This window comes from Rhamphochromis sp. 'chilingali' (genome assembly GCF_963969265.1).
Source record: "Rhamphochromis sp. 'chilingali' genome assembly, chromosome: 4".
In the NCBI taxonomy this organism is placed as follows: domain Eukaryota; kingdom Metazoa; phylum Chordata; class Actinopteri; order Cichliformes; family Cichlidae; genus Rhamphochromis; species Rhamphochromis sp. 'chilingali'.
Window position 1 is genome coordinate 31,290,116 of NC_137948.1, and position 13,389 is coordinate 31,303,504.

Genomic DNA, 13,389 nt, shown 5'->3' on the forward strand with positions numbered 1-13,389 from the left:
CACCACAATGTCGTCAATATACGCTGCTGCATAGCCATCAGCTCCTTTCAGAACCAAGTCCACCAGCCTCTGGAACGTGGCTGGAGCTCCATGTAGTCCGAAAGGCATAGTTCTGAAACGATAAAGTCCGCTGGGAACCCTGAATGTAGTTAAATCCCTTGAGGACTCTGTTAGGGGGACTTGCCAATAACCTTTACAAAGGTCGAGTGTTGTGAGGTACTTGGCATTACCCAAGCGCTCAATCAATTCATCCACTCTTGGCATAGGATATGCATCAAAAGCAGAGACAGCATTAAGTTTTGAGAAGTCAACACAAAATCTCTGTCTTGCATCATTTTTCTTGGGGACGAGTACCACAGGGCTACACCACTCACCTCTAGATGGCTCTATAATCCCTGTTGCAAGCATTTCTTCCACCTCCTGTTTCAATGCTGGCATTAGCTTTGCTGGAACTCTGGAGGTGGTATCCCTGATGGGTGGTTGATTCGAACAACGCAGGTGTATGTCATGCTGAATAAGATGGGTGTAGCCTGGCTTTGTGCTGAAAAGCTCCTGTGGCATTATGGCCGCGAGCTCCTCCTGCTGTTCTGGTGATAGATGGCTCAAATCCGGAAATAGCTTTTCTTCAGTACTGGTGGGAAAGAATTGCTCTTGAGGCTCTTCTTCCTGCAGTACAACACGAGCCCACAACTGAAGTGATTGCTCTGGCTTCTCAATCCACTCCCTCAACATGTTGACATGAAACACCTGTTGCTTTTTCCGACGATTCGGCATGTTGAGCTCATAAGTGACAGGACCTGCTTTCCTGTTTATCACAAATGGCCCCTGCCATTTGGCTAAGAGACTGCTTTCAGTGGTTGGCAAAAGGAGCAACACTTTTTGTCCTTCTTTAAAGGTCCTCCTGCGAGCTGTCTTATCATAGTTCTGTTTTTGACGTCGCTGGGCACTTACTAGGTGACAATGAGCCAGTTCCTGAAACTGTTCAAGCTTGTCCCTCATTTTCAACACATAAGAGAGGGAAGAGCACTGTTTTTCAGGGCTAGCTTCCTCCCAAGCTTCCCGAAGTACATCCAGTGGACCTCTGACATTATGGCCGTACAAGAGCTGAAACGGAGAAAATCCAGTTGATGCTTGTGGTACCTCTCTATAGGCGAAAAGCAAAAATGGAAGCCATTGGTCCCAGTCTTTTCCCGATTCTCTTACGAACCTCCTCAGCATTGATTTCAGGGTTTTATTAAACCCTGAAAGGTGGATGACAGATGCCCTCTCCTGCAGACGGTAAGTGACGGAAGTGATGTTGTAGGTGACGTCAGACGCCGGAGATTTTGGCGGAGAAAAAGCAAATGGTAGCATAGAGTTTAACAAAGGTTTTCCAAGCTTCAGTATTACCAAATATACTAATCAATTGTCATATAACTAACAACATCTGTTTTATCATCTCTAACACCCTGGAGGACAACGGGGAGAGTTTAGACGCTCTCCAAGATTACATCGACCGCTGTTTTCAAGATTTAGTAATGCATAAGGCCCAGAGTGCATCTTCCCCGGCCAAAATCGAGACACCGTCATCGAAGAGAAGTCGCCAGGCAGACTCCCCCGGTACAACATCGCCTGCCGGCAAAGACATCGCAGAAATCCTGGAGTCAATCGACAAGCGATTGTCCAGTTTCGATGCGAGGCTGTCCCTGGTGGAGATTTTACACCGGGAATTTAAATCTCTGAGAGAATCCCTGGAATTCAGCCAGCAGCAGGTGGAAACGCTTGCCGCTGAAAATGCCACGCTACGGGAGTCGGTTAAATCTCTCACCGATAACGTGACCCAGCTAAACATTGAAAATAAAAAAATAAAAGAGTCCGTTATCGATCTACAAGCCCGTAGCATGAGAGATAATCTTGTGTTTTCTGGTATTCCAGAAACTGCCGGAGAGGACGCAGAGGCAACGGTGAAAAGCTTCATTAAAATCCACCTGAAGCTGCCGGAGGACACCGTAAAGAACATCGACTTCGATAGAGTACATCGCTTGGGGGGCGCGCGGTCGCGGACCGGGAGACCACGGCCTATTGTGGCCAAATTCAGTCAATTCAAACAGAAGGAACAGGTGAAGAGTCGCGGCAGAGAGCTGAAAGGAACGGACTTCAGCGTGAACGACCAGTTCCCCAAAGAGATCCTGGAACGACGCAAGGTCCTGTTCCCAGTTCGACGTAGCTTCATCCAGAAAGGCTCCCGTGCTGTCATCGCCGTGGACCGGCTCTACGTGGACGGACAGCTTTACCGCGACCTCGGCACCACACCGTGGTTATATTAACTGCACTCCAGATAAGAACCCGCTACACTCTTTTCTTATTCATTCACACTCTCTCCTTTATGAGTTTAAGCTAGTAATATCAATATGATGTCATAGCAGATATAACACCGTCACCCTCCGTCATTGCTTTAATTGGAATGTTTCCGTTTCGTTTCCTTTTTTTTTTTTGTTGTCGCTCACAGTTCATGTGGTTTCTTTCTTTTGTCTTTCACTGCTGTGGTCACCTACTTCCCCACTCACCTACAAACAACACCCTCTATTTCTCCATATTTTCACAACACGATCACGCAAACACATCAGCTCAACGGCAGCACATTCACAACAGCCTCACAGCACGCACAGACTTGCAGGACACATAAGCAAGCCACGCTTGTTCATATTAGTGAATATTCACACACATAGTCAGACTTATGGAGTCTCTCACCACACTTCTTTTTATCTTTCTATTTACAAACAAGGGATGTTTCCATATTCTCTCCACCTGTCTAAACGAAACACCCAGCATACATCATTAGACATACACGCACAATTAAGGGCATGCTGAGGTTTGTCACATGGAATGTAAATGGAGCTGGCACCAGAGGAAAGAGGTTAAAAATATTTAACCAGCTTAAAAAACTACAGGCAGATGTTGTTTTATTACAAGAAACTCACAAACCTGTCACAGGTTTAAATGAACTTAAAACACCTGAGTTTCCTAACGTGTTTGCAGCCGGTTATAATTCTAGACAACGGGGAGTAGCAATTTTAATACATAAAAATGTTAATTTTACAGTACTCGATACAGTTATAGATCCAGAGGGTAGATTTCTAATTATTAAACTATCAATACTGAACAAAAAACTATGTATTGTTAGTATATATGGTCCAAATGTTGATGAACCCTCATTCTTCCACGGTTTTTTTAGTGCACTCTCTGAACACCTTGATTGCACACTCATTCTTGGCGGTGACCTCAACCTTGGACTAAATGAAGAAATGGATAGGCTCAACACAACAGGAACTCAGCGTAATTGGCAGTCCACAAATATAATCAAACAGTATATGAACGACTTTGGTCTTTGCGATGCATGGCGCTCTCTTCACCCCACCAGTAAGGAATATACTTTTTTCTCGCATGTTCATCACTCTTACTCTCGTCTGGATTATTTTTTGGTCAGCAGCTCACTGCTGTGTGACATTTCAGGCACTGAGATTCATCCTATAGCTGTCAGCGATCATGCTCCTGTATCTTTAACACTAATGCACAAGAATAATACTACACCAAGTAAAAACTGGAGATTTAATATATCACTACTTAAAGATGAAGACTTTATTAAATACTTTAAAAAGGAATGGACTTCATATTTAGACTTTAATGACACTCCCGGAATATCTGCTTCTGTTCTATGGGAAGCAGGGAAAGCTGTGATGAGAGGTAAAATAATTTCTTTCTCATCACACAAAAAGAAAGAAGAAAAAAATATTCAGGAATTAGAAAAAAACATCAAATCACTAGAAGAAGCCTACGCGTCCCACCAAGATCAGGAAACATTGAACAAAATATGCAAAACAAAACTAGAATTAAATGAAACTATTAATAAAAAAAACACAATTCCTTATACAAAGACTTCGCTTGCAGAATTTTGAACACAGTAACAAATCAGGTCGATTTCTAGCTAACCAGCTAAAAATAAATAAAGAAAAAATAACTATATGTGCTGCTAAAGATTTATCGGGGAACACAATATATGATCCTGGAAGAATAAACAACATTTTTAGGGATTTCTATGAAACTTTATACTCACCACAAATAAACCCATCTAAAAATGAAATTGATCTGTTTCTTGACAACGTAACTCTTCCAAAATTACTAGACAGTCAAGCAATGGAACTGGATTCGCCACTGACGCCAAGTGAACTCCAGGAAGCCCTGATAAGTATGCCCAATAATAAGGCTCCAGGTCCAGACGGCTTCCCTGCAGAATTCTACAAAGAATTCTGGACAATTTTGGCACCAGTATTCCACAGCATGTTGCAGGAAATCGAGGAAAAGGGCAGACTACCACCAAATATGAATTCTGCCAACATTAGTCTCCTGCTAAAACCAGGCAAAGACCCTTTATTTCCCTCAAGCTATCGTCCAATTTCTCTTTTAAATGTAGACCTTAAAATAATCTGCAAAGCTCTCTCAAAGAGATTAGAGAAAATGACCCCCCTCTTAATTCATCCTGACCAAACTGGTTTCATAAAAGGTCGGCACTCCTCAACAAACACTCGTAGATTACTTAATTTAATAGACTACTCATACGATAAAAACATCGAAACCATAATATTATCTCTAGATGCAGAAAAAGCATTTGACAGAGTTAATTGGAAATTTTTATTCGCAACTTTACACAAGTTTGGTTTTGGAAACTCTTTCATAAACTGGATAAGAATATTATACAATTCCCCAACGGCTCGTATCAGAACAAATGACCAGACATCCTCCAGCTTCTGTCTCCTGAGGGGCACCAGACAGGGATGCCCACTCTCCCCTTCACTTTTTGCAATTTTTATCGAACCTCTAGCAGCAGCATTTAGACAGGCTACAACAATTAAGGGCATAAAATGTAAGAACATAGAACATAAAATCAGTCTCTATGCGGATGATGTGTTGCTTTTTCTGCAAAACACACAAACCAACCTCTCTGAGGTAATTACTTTAATAAACTGGTTTTCAAGAGTTTCAGATTATTCAATTAACTGGCCAAAATCTACAGTTCTCCCCATTAACTGCTCCTTCCATAATTCTTCCTCTGCCCCACTGCAATCCGGAAATATTAAATATTTAGGTATTAATGTCTCTCCTAAGCTTTCAGACTTAACTAAACTAAACCACATCCCACTTCTAAAGAAAGTAGAAGGCGATCTGACTAGATGGAAATCTTTACCCATATCACTCATGGGAAGGGTCGCCACTATAAAAAATGATGATCTTGCCAAAAATAAATTACTTATTTTTGATGATCCCTAACAAACCATCACAAGATTGGTTCAGATCTCTGGATTCATATATTTCCAAATTCCTTTGGAAAGATAAACCCCCGCGTATTAGCTTAAAAACGCTACAAAGAACCAAGGATAGAGGAGGATTAGATCTGCCTAATTTTCACCAATACTTCTTAGCCAACAGGCTTCAGTTCATCTCAGAATGGTTAAAACATACCTTCTTAGTTGAGCCCTGGCTAGATGTTGAACAGGCACTATGCAAGGATCTAGAGATTTCAGACCTACCATTTATTAGCTCAAACATCAAAAGACATGAATGCTTTAAAAGTATCAACATCAGCTTTTCTCTAACAGCATGGTGGGAGTTTCTAAAAATAACGGAGTCTTCATTAATCCCATGCAAACGTACACCTATCTGGAATAACCCTGACATATTACAAAACAATAATATGATTAATTTCCCAGAATGGAGTTGTAAAGGAATTAAATACTTAGAACATATATTAGAGGGAACAGAATTTATTCCATTTGACAGACTAGTTGAACAATATGGGATCAACAAGACAAGGTTTTTAGAATATCAACAAATTAAATCCATAGTAAAAAAGAAATTTAACCTCAGTCAAGTTGAATTACAAACACCACTAAGTGCGGCACATTTTCTTACTCTTAAATCCCCCAAATTATTATCTAAAATATACAGAACACTTTCTAAATTAGATGAATCAATATCCCTTCCTACTGCAAAGTGGGAAGCAGATTTATCAGTCAACCTAGACCAAAACTTCTGGTCTCAGATTTGCTTAACTTTTAAATTAATTAAAAATCCCAGTCTGCAATTAATACAATACAAAATACTTCATAGAGTGCACTATACAGGTCATCGGATGTTCAAGATGGGCTTTACATCTTCCAACAACTGCTCACACTGTCAAGGCAATACACCAGACAATTACATCCACGCTCTTTGGTTCTGTCCACCAGTGCAAAAGTTTTGGCGCGAGATATGTGAAGACTTATCAAAGTGTCTGAAATGTAACATTCCAACTTCCCCCTTAGTGTGTCTACTGGGCAGCTTAGATAATGTCACTTCAGAAAAGAATATAGCCCATATGATCTTCACTGCCCTATGCATAGCCAAGAAAACAGTCCTCATGAACTGGAAAAATAAAAATAATCTTAATTCTAACCAATATAGAAATTATCTATTAGATTACATTAGTCTTGACACAGCCTCTGCCACCACATTAGATCAATTGCTCTGGGCCCCTTTTATCAGCTCCATCACCTAGTGGGGGTGGGGGGTCATAGTTTGGTCCCGCCTTCACTGTTGTGATTGGTGAGGGGGTAGGGACAGGCTTAGGGCGTCGGGGGGTTCCCCGGAGGCATCTTCCTTGGGGGGCTCAACCCGGGGTAGCGGTCACGTCCGGTTGGGGGCTCTGTTGGCTCTCAGGTGACTGTTTCCTCGCGGCTGCGTGCAGCGGGGCTAGGGGAGGGTCTGTGCTGACGGACGTGGGTTACTGACCTGGAAACCTGGCTGCCCCTGGGTGGGTCCGGGATGGGCGTGGGGTTCTGGGGGCGCTCCGTCTCTGGGCTGGGGCCCGGGCCGGGCCTCGGGGGCCTGGGTCCTGGTTGGTGTGTTGCCGGGGTTGTGGGCGGGTGGGTGCATGGGGGCCCGGCCCTGGAGCAGGGTGCCGCCGGTGCGTCGAGCCGCCTGGGGGGCTCTTCAACTGGTGGGGGGGATGGTCACATCTTGCAGGAGCTTTCTTCTCTTCAGGAACTCTCTGCAGGAGGGGGAGATACAGGAGAGGTGGAGGAAGATCTCAGCCTGGGCGTTTACCGTCTTATGTAGTCTGGAAGATGTGTGGATGGTGGGGTGGGTGCAGTTTTCTCTGTGGTGGGGTTGGGTGGACTGTCCAGGGCTCTGTGGAGCCGGGGGGCGCTACTGCACTGGGCCCCGGTCTGATGGGCCTGGGCCCCCCTTCCCTGGCGGGTCGCGGAGGGTGGGGGTGCCTACTGGGGTCAGCGGGGGAGCTGGCCCCAGGGAGGGGTTACCTGCCCCTCCCTTCCTTCCCTCCCCATCTCCAGCTGCCTCCCTCTTCCCGCTCCTCCACAACCACCCACACATGCAGGGCCTTGGAGTGGGGGTATGTCACCAGGGTGCAGAGGAGGCTACCCCCCCCCCGTCCCCTTCTGGCTGCCTCTGCCTCAATTTTATCCCACAACTTAGACATTCACATTATTCACACTCTCATTACACATACATATAGGATCTTGGGGGTGGGCACAATCACGGAGTCCAAATCACCATCAGGGTGTATACCTCACCCCTGACGTCGTTGCCCACCTCTCAATTTTAAATACACTTAGTCATTGAGGGCTAGCAGGAGGGACTATGCGCTTACCTGCTGCTCCTTGGCAGGTAGCTCCATGCCCTCCTGGGTTTTAATTACACCTTAGAACACATATGCATCAACACTACAATGAGCGGGTGGAGGGAGGTTTGGAGTCTTCTCCCACCCCCATTCTCTGCGGCCTGCTGGAGCGGGAGGGCTAGTAGGAGGAGTTGGCCGTCCGACTGCGGTCTGGGGTGTGGGGCCTCCCTGCTGCTGCGGAGTCGGGGTGGTCTGCCTCTCCCCACCGCAGGGAAAAGGGTAACACCACCTGGGTCTGGGTGCAATTCCCCCCTCCAGGGGCAAGGGTACCTAGACCCGGTTTGTAGAGTACGCTTGGGGAGTGTGATCGTGTGTACAGCGTCTCTTTATGTCTGTCTCCACGTTGGTTGAGTGTGGAGTGAGTGCATATGAGAGCATGAGGGTGGGAATGGATGTTTGTGTCTGTGTGTGCCTGTATGTCTGTGTCTATATGTCAGGTTGGGTATCAGACGCCACCTCTCTGGGGACACCTCAGGCCCTCCAAGGTTTGGAGGCCTATCTCCACCCACCACCACTTCCCCTGCCGGTGGCGGACTCCCTCAGGTGTCGGTGTGTTGGTGGTTCTTTGTGTCTGGGGGTGGGCGTCCGGGTACACACCGGCTCACTCCTTGGCGGCCGCTTGTCGGGGCCTGGGGCCTGGGGCTCGCTCGGGCCCCTTTGGAGGTGGGGTGCCCCCGGCCTCTCGGCCTGGGGCTCGGTTACTCAGGCACAGCTGGGGGCCGGCGGAGCTCACGGGCACGTCACTGCAACTCCCCCTGACTTCTGCTCCGCGGCTGCTGGGCGAGCCCTCATCTGGGACTCTCCTCAGCTCTTACTGGAACAGTGGCGCGGCTGCCCCTCTGTTGGTCTTCCATGGTCTCTTGTGTTCTGGGGGCCTCTGGATGTCTGGAGTTTTGATCTCCTCCATACCCACTTCACACCCTGGAGGACGGGGCTGTGGCCCCCCCACACTCCCTAGCAGATCATTACATGGAGAAACCTTTGGAATGCAAGCATGCTGATCCACACAGGTATGCACACATGGGTATTCACAGACGCGGACTAAAGCTTTCTTGGCTACTGCCTCAAAGCACACTGTGCGCTGTCTATCTTGCGTGCTGCACAATATCATTTATTATTTAGTAAATATTGATATCTATGACTAGCTAGTTTATTGTGATGGTGCTTTGTTTTCTCTATTATTATGTTGCTCTTTGTTGTTTGCTGTCTCCTCTGTTTGTTGTTTTTTTTTTTTTTTCTCCATACAGGTGACCCAGGAGTTTTTTTTTTTTCTCTCTCTTCCCCCCCCTTCTCACCGTCTCTTCTCCCCTTTGGTTTTCTTTCTTTCTCTCCCCCTCTTTCTCTCATTCATTCCCCCTGTCCTATTTATTAAAAAAAACAAAAAAACAAAAAAAAAAAAACAGAATATAAGATCATGTCTGTAACAGAGCAGGAAAAGTGAGCTTACAGTGCCACCATCTGGACAGACAGGCTCATTTCAGCTCTAACTGTAGCTGAGTGTTGATGTTCAAACTGCAGCATTTCTGTGAGATTCTTTGAATGTTACTTTGTACATTAGGTGAAGCTGTTGCTGCTGTGATGCTCCTCCTCTATAACACTCATAAATCAGCATATTACTGTGATATATACACTGTTTGTACCTGTTCTATTTATTTCCTGTATTTAACTTATTTAAATCTGTTCTGAGGTCAGATAACCGGTGGAAAACAGATGTGACGACAGAGCTCATATAAGATGCTAAAATACAACAGAAACATTCATGCCACTGTTTTACATCTCAGATGAGTAGACTAGGACATAGATGAGTCAGTAAAAATATAAAATACAAATAAAAGGTTCAGTTCTCTTACAAAGAAATGAACTGGAAGTGATTTTCAAAACTGATAAAGAAGTGCTGCCATGTTTCGCAACAATAACTAACGTTACCTGTCATAATGTTTTTAACCAGCTGTTGTTGTTGACTCAGCTGTCTGGAGACACCAGGGTCACATGTTTAATCTGCTTATTGCCACAATAAATAATTGTGATAATACTGAAACCTTTGTTAGAGAACTTACACTCACACATTTCTAAAAAAAGGAAAAAAAAAAAAATTAAACCTCTCAACAAGTCCATCAGTTTGTGGATGATAAGGGCTCGTTTTGATTCCGGTAATTCCCAGAAGTTTGTAGACTTCTTTCAACAGGTTGGAAGTGAAGTTTGAGCCTTGGTCTGTCAAGATTTCTTTGGGAATACCCACCCTTGAAAACATCTGTATCAGACAATTAGCTATTTGGCGGGCTTTGACCCTTCTCAATGGGAAAGCTTCAGGATACCTTGTTGCATAGTCACAAATCACTAGAATGTACCTATGCCCTGAACCACTTCTCTCCAATGGGCCGACAATATCCATGGCAACACGAGAAAAGGGGACGTCTATTACAGGCATAGGAATGAGTGGGGCTCTGTCTCCTTTCCTACTTGGGGCTGTCAACTGACACTGTGGACATGATTTGCAAAACTGGGCAGTGTCTGAAAATTGCTGTGGCCAAAAAAAACGAGTTACCATTCTGGAAAAGGTTTTAAGATGTCCTAAGTGGCCTGCCCAAGGAACTGAATGAGCCAACTGCAAGACTACAGGCCTTAAGCTTTTGGGAACAACCAACTGGTCACCAACTTTGCTACGACGATATAGTCGTTCATTCTTAACAATGAATACTTCCCGTACTCTGTCTGTAATCTGTGCTGATTCTTGGGTGCTCTTAGCAAACAGAGGTGCTAAAGAGGGGTCCTCCCTTTGAAGTTGGACAATATTGCTCGGGACAACCAGGAGCTCATCGATCTCTGGTTCAGGAAGTGACTCAGCAATTTCTGTCCCCCTCACTTTTTCCTGTCTTCTCTGCATTTTACTTTTCTTTATATGCGGCCTACTTGGTCTGTCAATATCTGGAATTTCACTGTCTGCATAGGGCAACTCACTCAAACCTGGCTCTGACTGAGAAGCTTTATTACCAGACCTAGTGACTACTAGCAGACCTTCACATGCAACATGCAGATTCTTCTCTTCTCTGTCCTTCTCTGTCTTTGCTAATAACTCCCCAAGAATTGGCATGTCCCGGCCCAACACAATCTGGTAGGGAAGTTTATCCATTACTCCAACTGTAAGTACGTACTCCTTTTCATTAACTTGAAGGCAAACCTTGGCAATAGGATAATCAACATTATCACCATGAACACACCAGACTTTAACTTTACCACAAAATGTGGTGTCGCTAGGGAGGCAATCTTGCCTGACAAGTGTGCGGCTACTGCCTGAATCCAAGAGGGCAACACACGGTTTTCCCTCAATGAAAACACAGATGGTGTGCTCCTGATCACTGGAGGGTACTAGAGACTCTGTTTCTTCCTCTAGCAAGTCAAAACACTGTGGTGAAAGACACATGTAAGTCTTACTGACTTGCTGACCTGGGCAATCTGCCTTAAAGTGACCTGCTTGACCACAGGCATGACACACCAACGGGCCTCTCTGCTTTACTTCTCTAGCGCGGCTACTGCTAGTGATTGGGGAACTTTGTTTAGGGCTTTTAGCTTTGTACCCATTCCCACCCCCTGACCTACCCACAAAAACATTGGCTGAACTGGGTTTTCCTACCATGTACCCTTTTTGTGGGCGTCGGGCTGCAAGAAAAGCCTCTGCCATCTCTGCAGCTTCTTTTGAAGTGGTGGGGTTGCGCTCTTTCACCCAGGTCCCCAGCTCTGGGTTAAGAACTCTGAGAAACTGTTCCATCACTATGACATCTCCTATTTGGTCCTTTGTCTTCTCCTTTGGAAGCATCCACTTTTCATATAGGTCTTTAAGGCGGGTTCGCAGCTCTTTGGGTGTCTCATCGTCCTTCACCGTCATGTTGCGAAATCTGGTTCGGTAAGTCTCAGCACTTATTTCAAATTTTTCAAGAACGGCGGTTTTTACCTTATCATAGTCCATTGTTTCTTCAGTGTCCATAGCAACATATGCCGCACGTGCTTTACCACTAAGAAGTGGAGCCAGATGCAGTGCCCATTCTTCTTGTGGCCACTGACATCCTGTTGCAATCCTCTCAAAAGTGGTTAAATAATGTTCAATATCTTCATCCTCACCATAGGGCTGCATCTTCGGGCCTTTCCAACCGCTTACTCTGCCCAGATTGGATGAATGTGGTGCTGCGGAAGATTCAGGGGGGTTTCCTCGCTGTTGAACAGGTTGCTGCACCTTTTGCCGCACTGAGGAACTCAGAGGCACTCCGGAATCAGCTACTGCACCTTCCCACAGCATCTGATGCTCCCGGCGCTCCGACTGGACCTCCTGCTGCAGTTGGCTGAACTGGTGTTGCATTCTATGCCACCGTTCATCCTGGCGTTGTCTGTCCTGCTCCCATTTTGCCTCACGGTCAGCCTGCTGTTGCATCAGGCCTTTTAATAAAGTTGAGAGCTCTGAGAGACTTTGTGCTTCCGTGCTGTGCTCACCCGTAGCTTCTGGCAGGTTGCCATCATCTTGGGCCTCCTCTGGGGGAAAATCTGTTGGCCCTTGAGGTTTCCTTGACTTGGCTGATTTCTGCATTGCTATAACCTATTGGCCTGGAGCCACTGCTGCCACCATTTGTGATGTAGCATAACTTAAGCAGCAAGGAAGGTGATAAGTAAATAGCATTAGCAGACAATTGAAGTTCTTTTTAAGCATACTTTATTGCTAGCATCTCCCTTTTACCATAAAACAATCAATCAGGCATGCAAAAATCCCACTGGCTTTATACAAGACTTTGCCCACACCTGACCTCGTTAGTCCCTACCATTGAACAAAATAGGTCAAACCAAATAATACAATTCTAAACAAAGAACAGGAATAAAGTCATGCATGAAACTGACAAACTCATTTACTCAACTAAATGGTTTGTAAAGTAAAACACTGCATACAATATAACTCAAAAGGCTACTTTAAAGAAAACAAACAATACTATACAAAATGAAAACCCTCCATTTGGTTACACCCAGTGATCCAATCATTGACCTCATGACCCTATATAAACAGGAAGTAGTGGGCGGCCCTTCCCATACACCCGTCTCACATACAGGACCTGAATGCACAACATGGACACCATGGTAAGTATAACCAAAGCAACATAAAGAAACATAATTTACTAGACATGTGCCTGTAAACAGAAGAAAATTCAGATGATCTGATGGTTAGTAGTGTTTGCTTTAAAACACATGCATGGATGTAAAGAATGTAACTACTGCTACCACAAACAAAACCCGGGATATTGTGTGTTAAGAGAAGTTACACCAGCACTGTCTAAATTAAAGCATTATGGCTGACTGTAAAATAACAGAACACAGAATAACAATATACACAAGTGACAAATGGCAAATGAATTCTGTCCTAGCCACTTTGTCACAGGTATGACGCACCTCCCTCATGTTTTAGTCAAGGCTATTACATATCTTAAATTTCAAACGGGTGCTAATGATGTGATTATGATGGAACCCTAAAGCCCTGGGTTGAGAGCTAGATAAAAAAAAAAAAGGCAGCAGATCTTCTGGAGGTTTGTAAGGCTGTTTCACAGCTCGTCCAAGAGGCTTCTTCAGCTCTAAAAAGCAATATGGAGAGTCCCAGGTATTTAACCCCTAGTGGGCGTTGTCCCCTTTGGAGGTGAACCAGG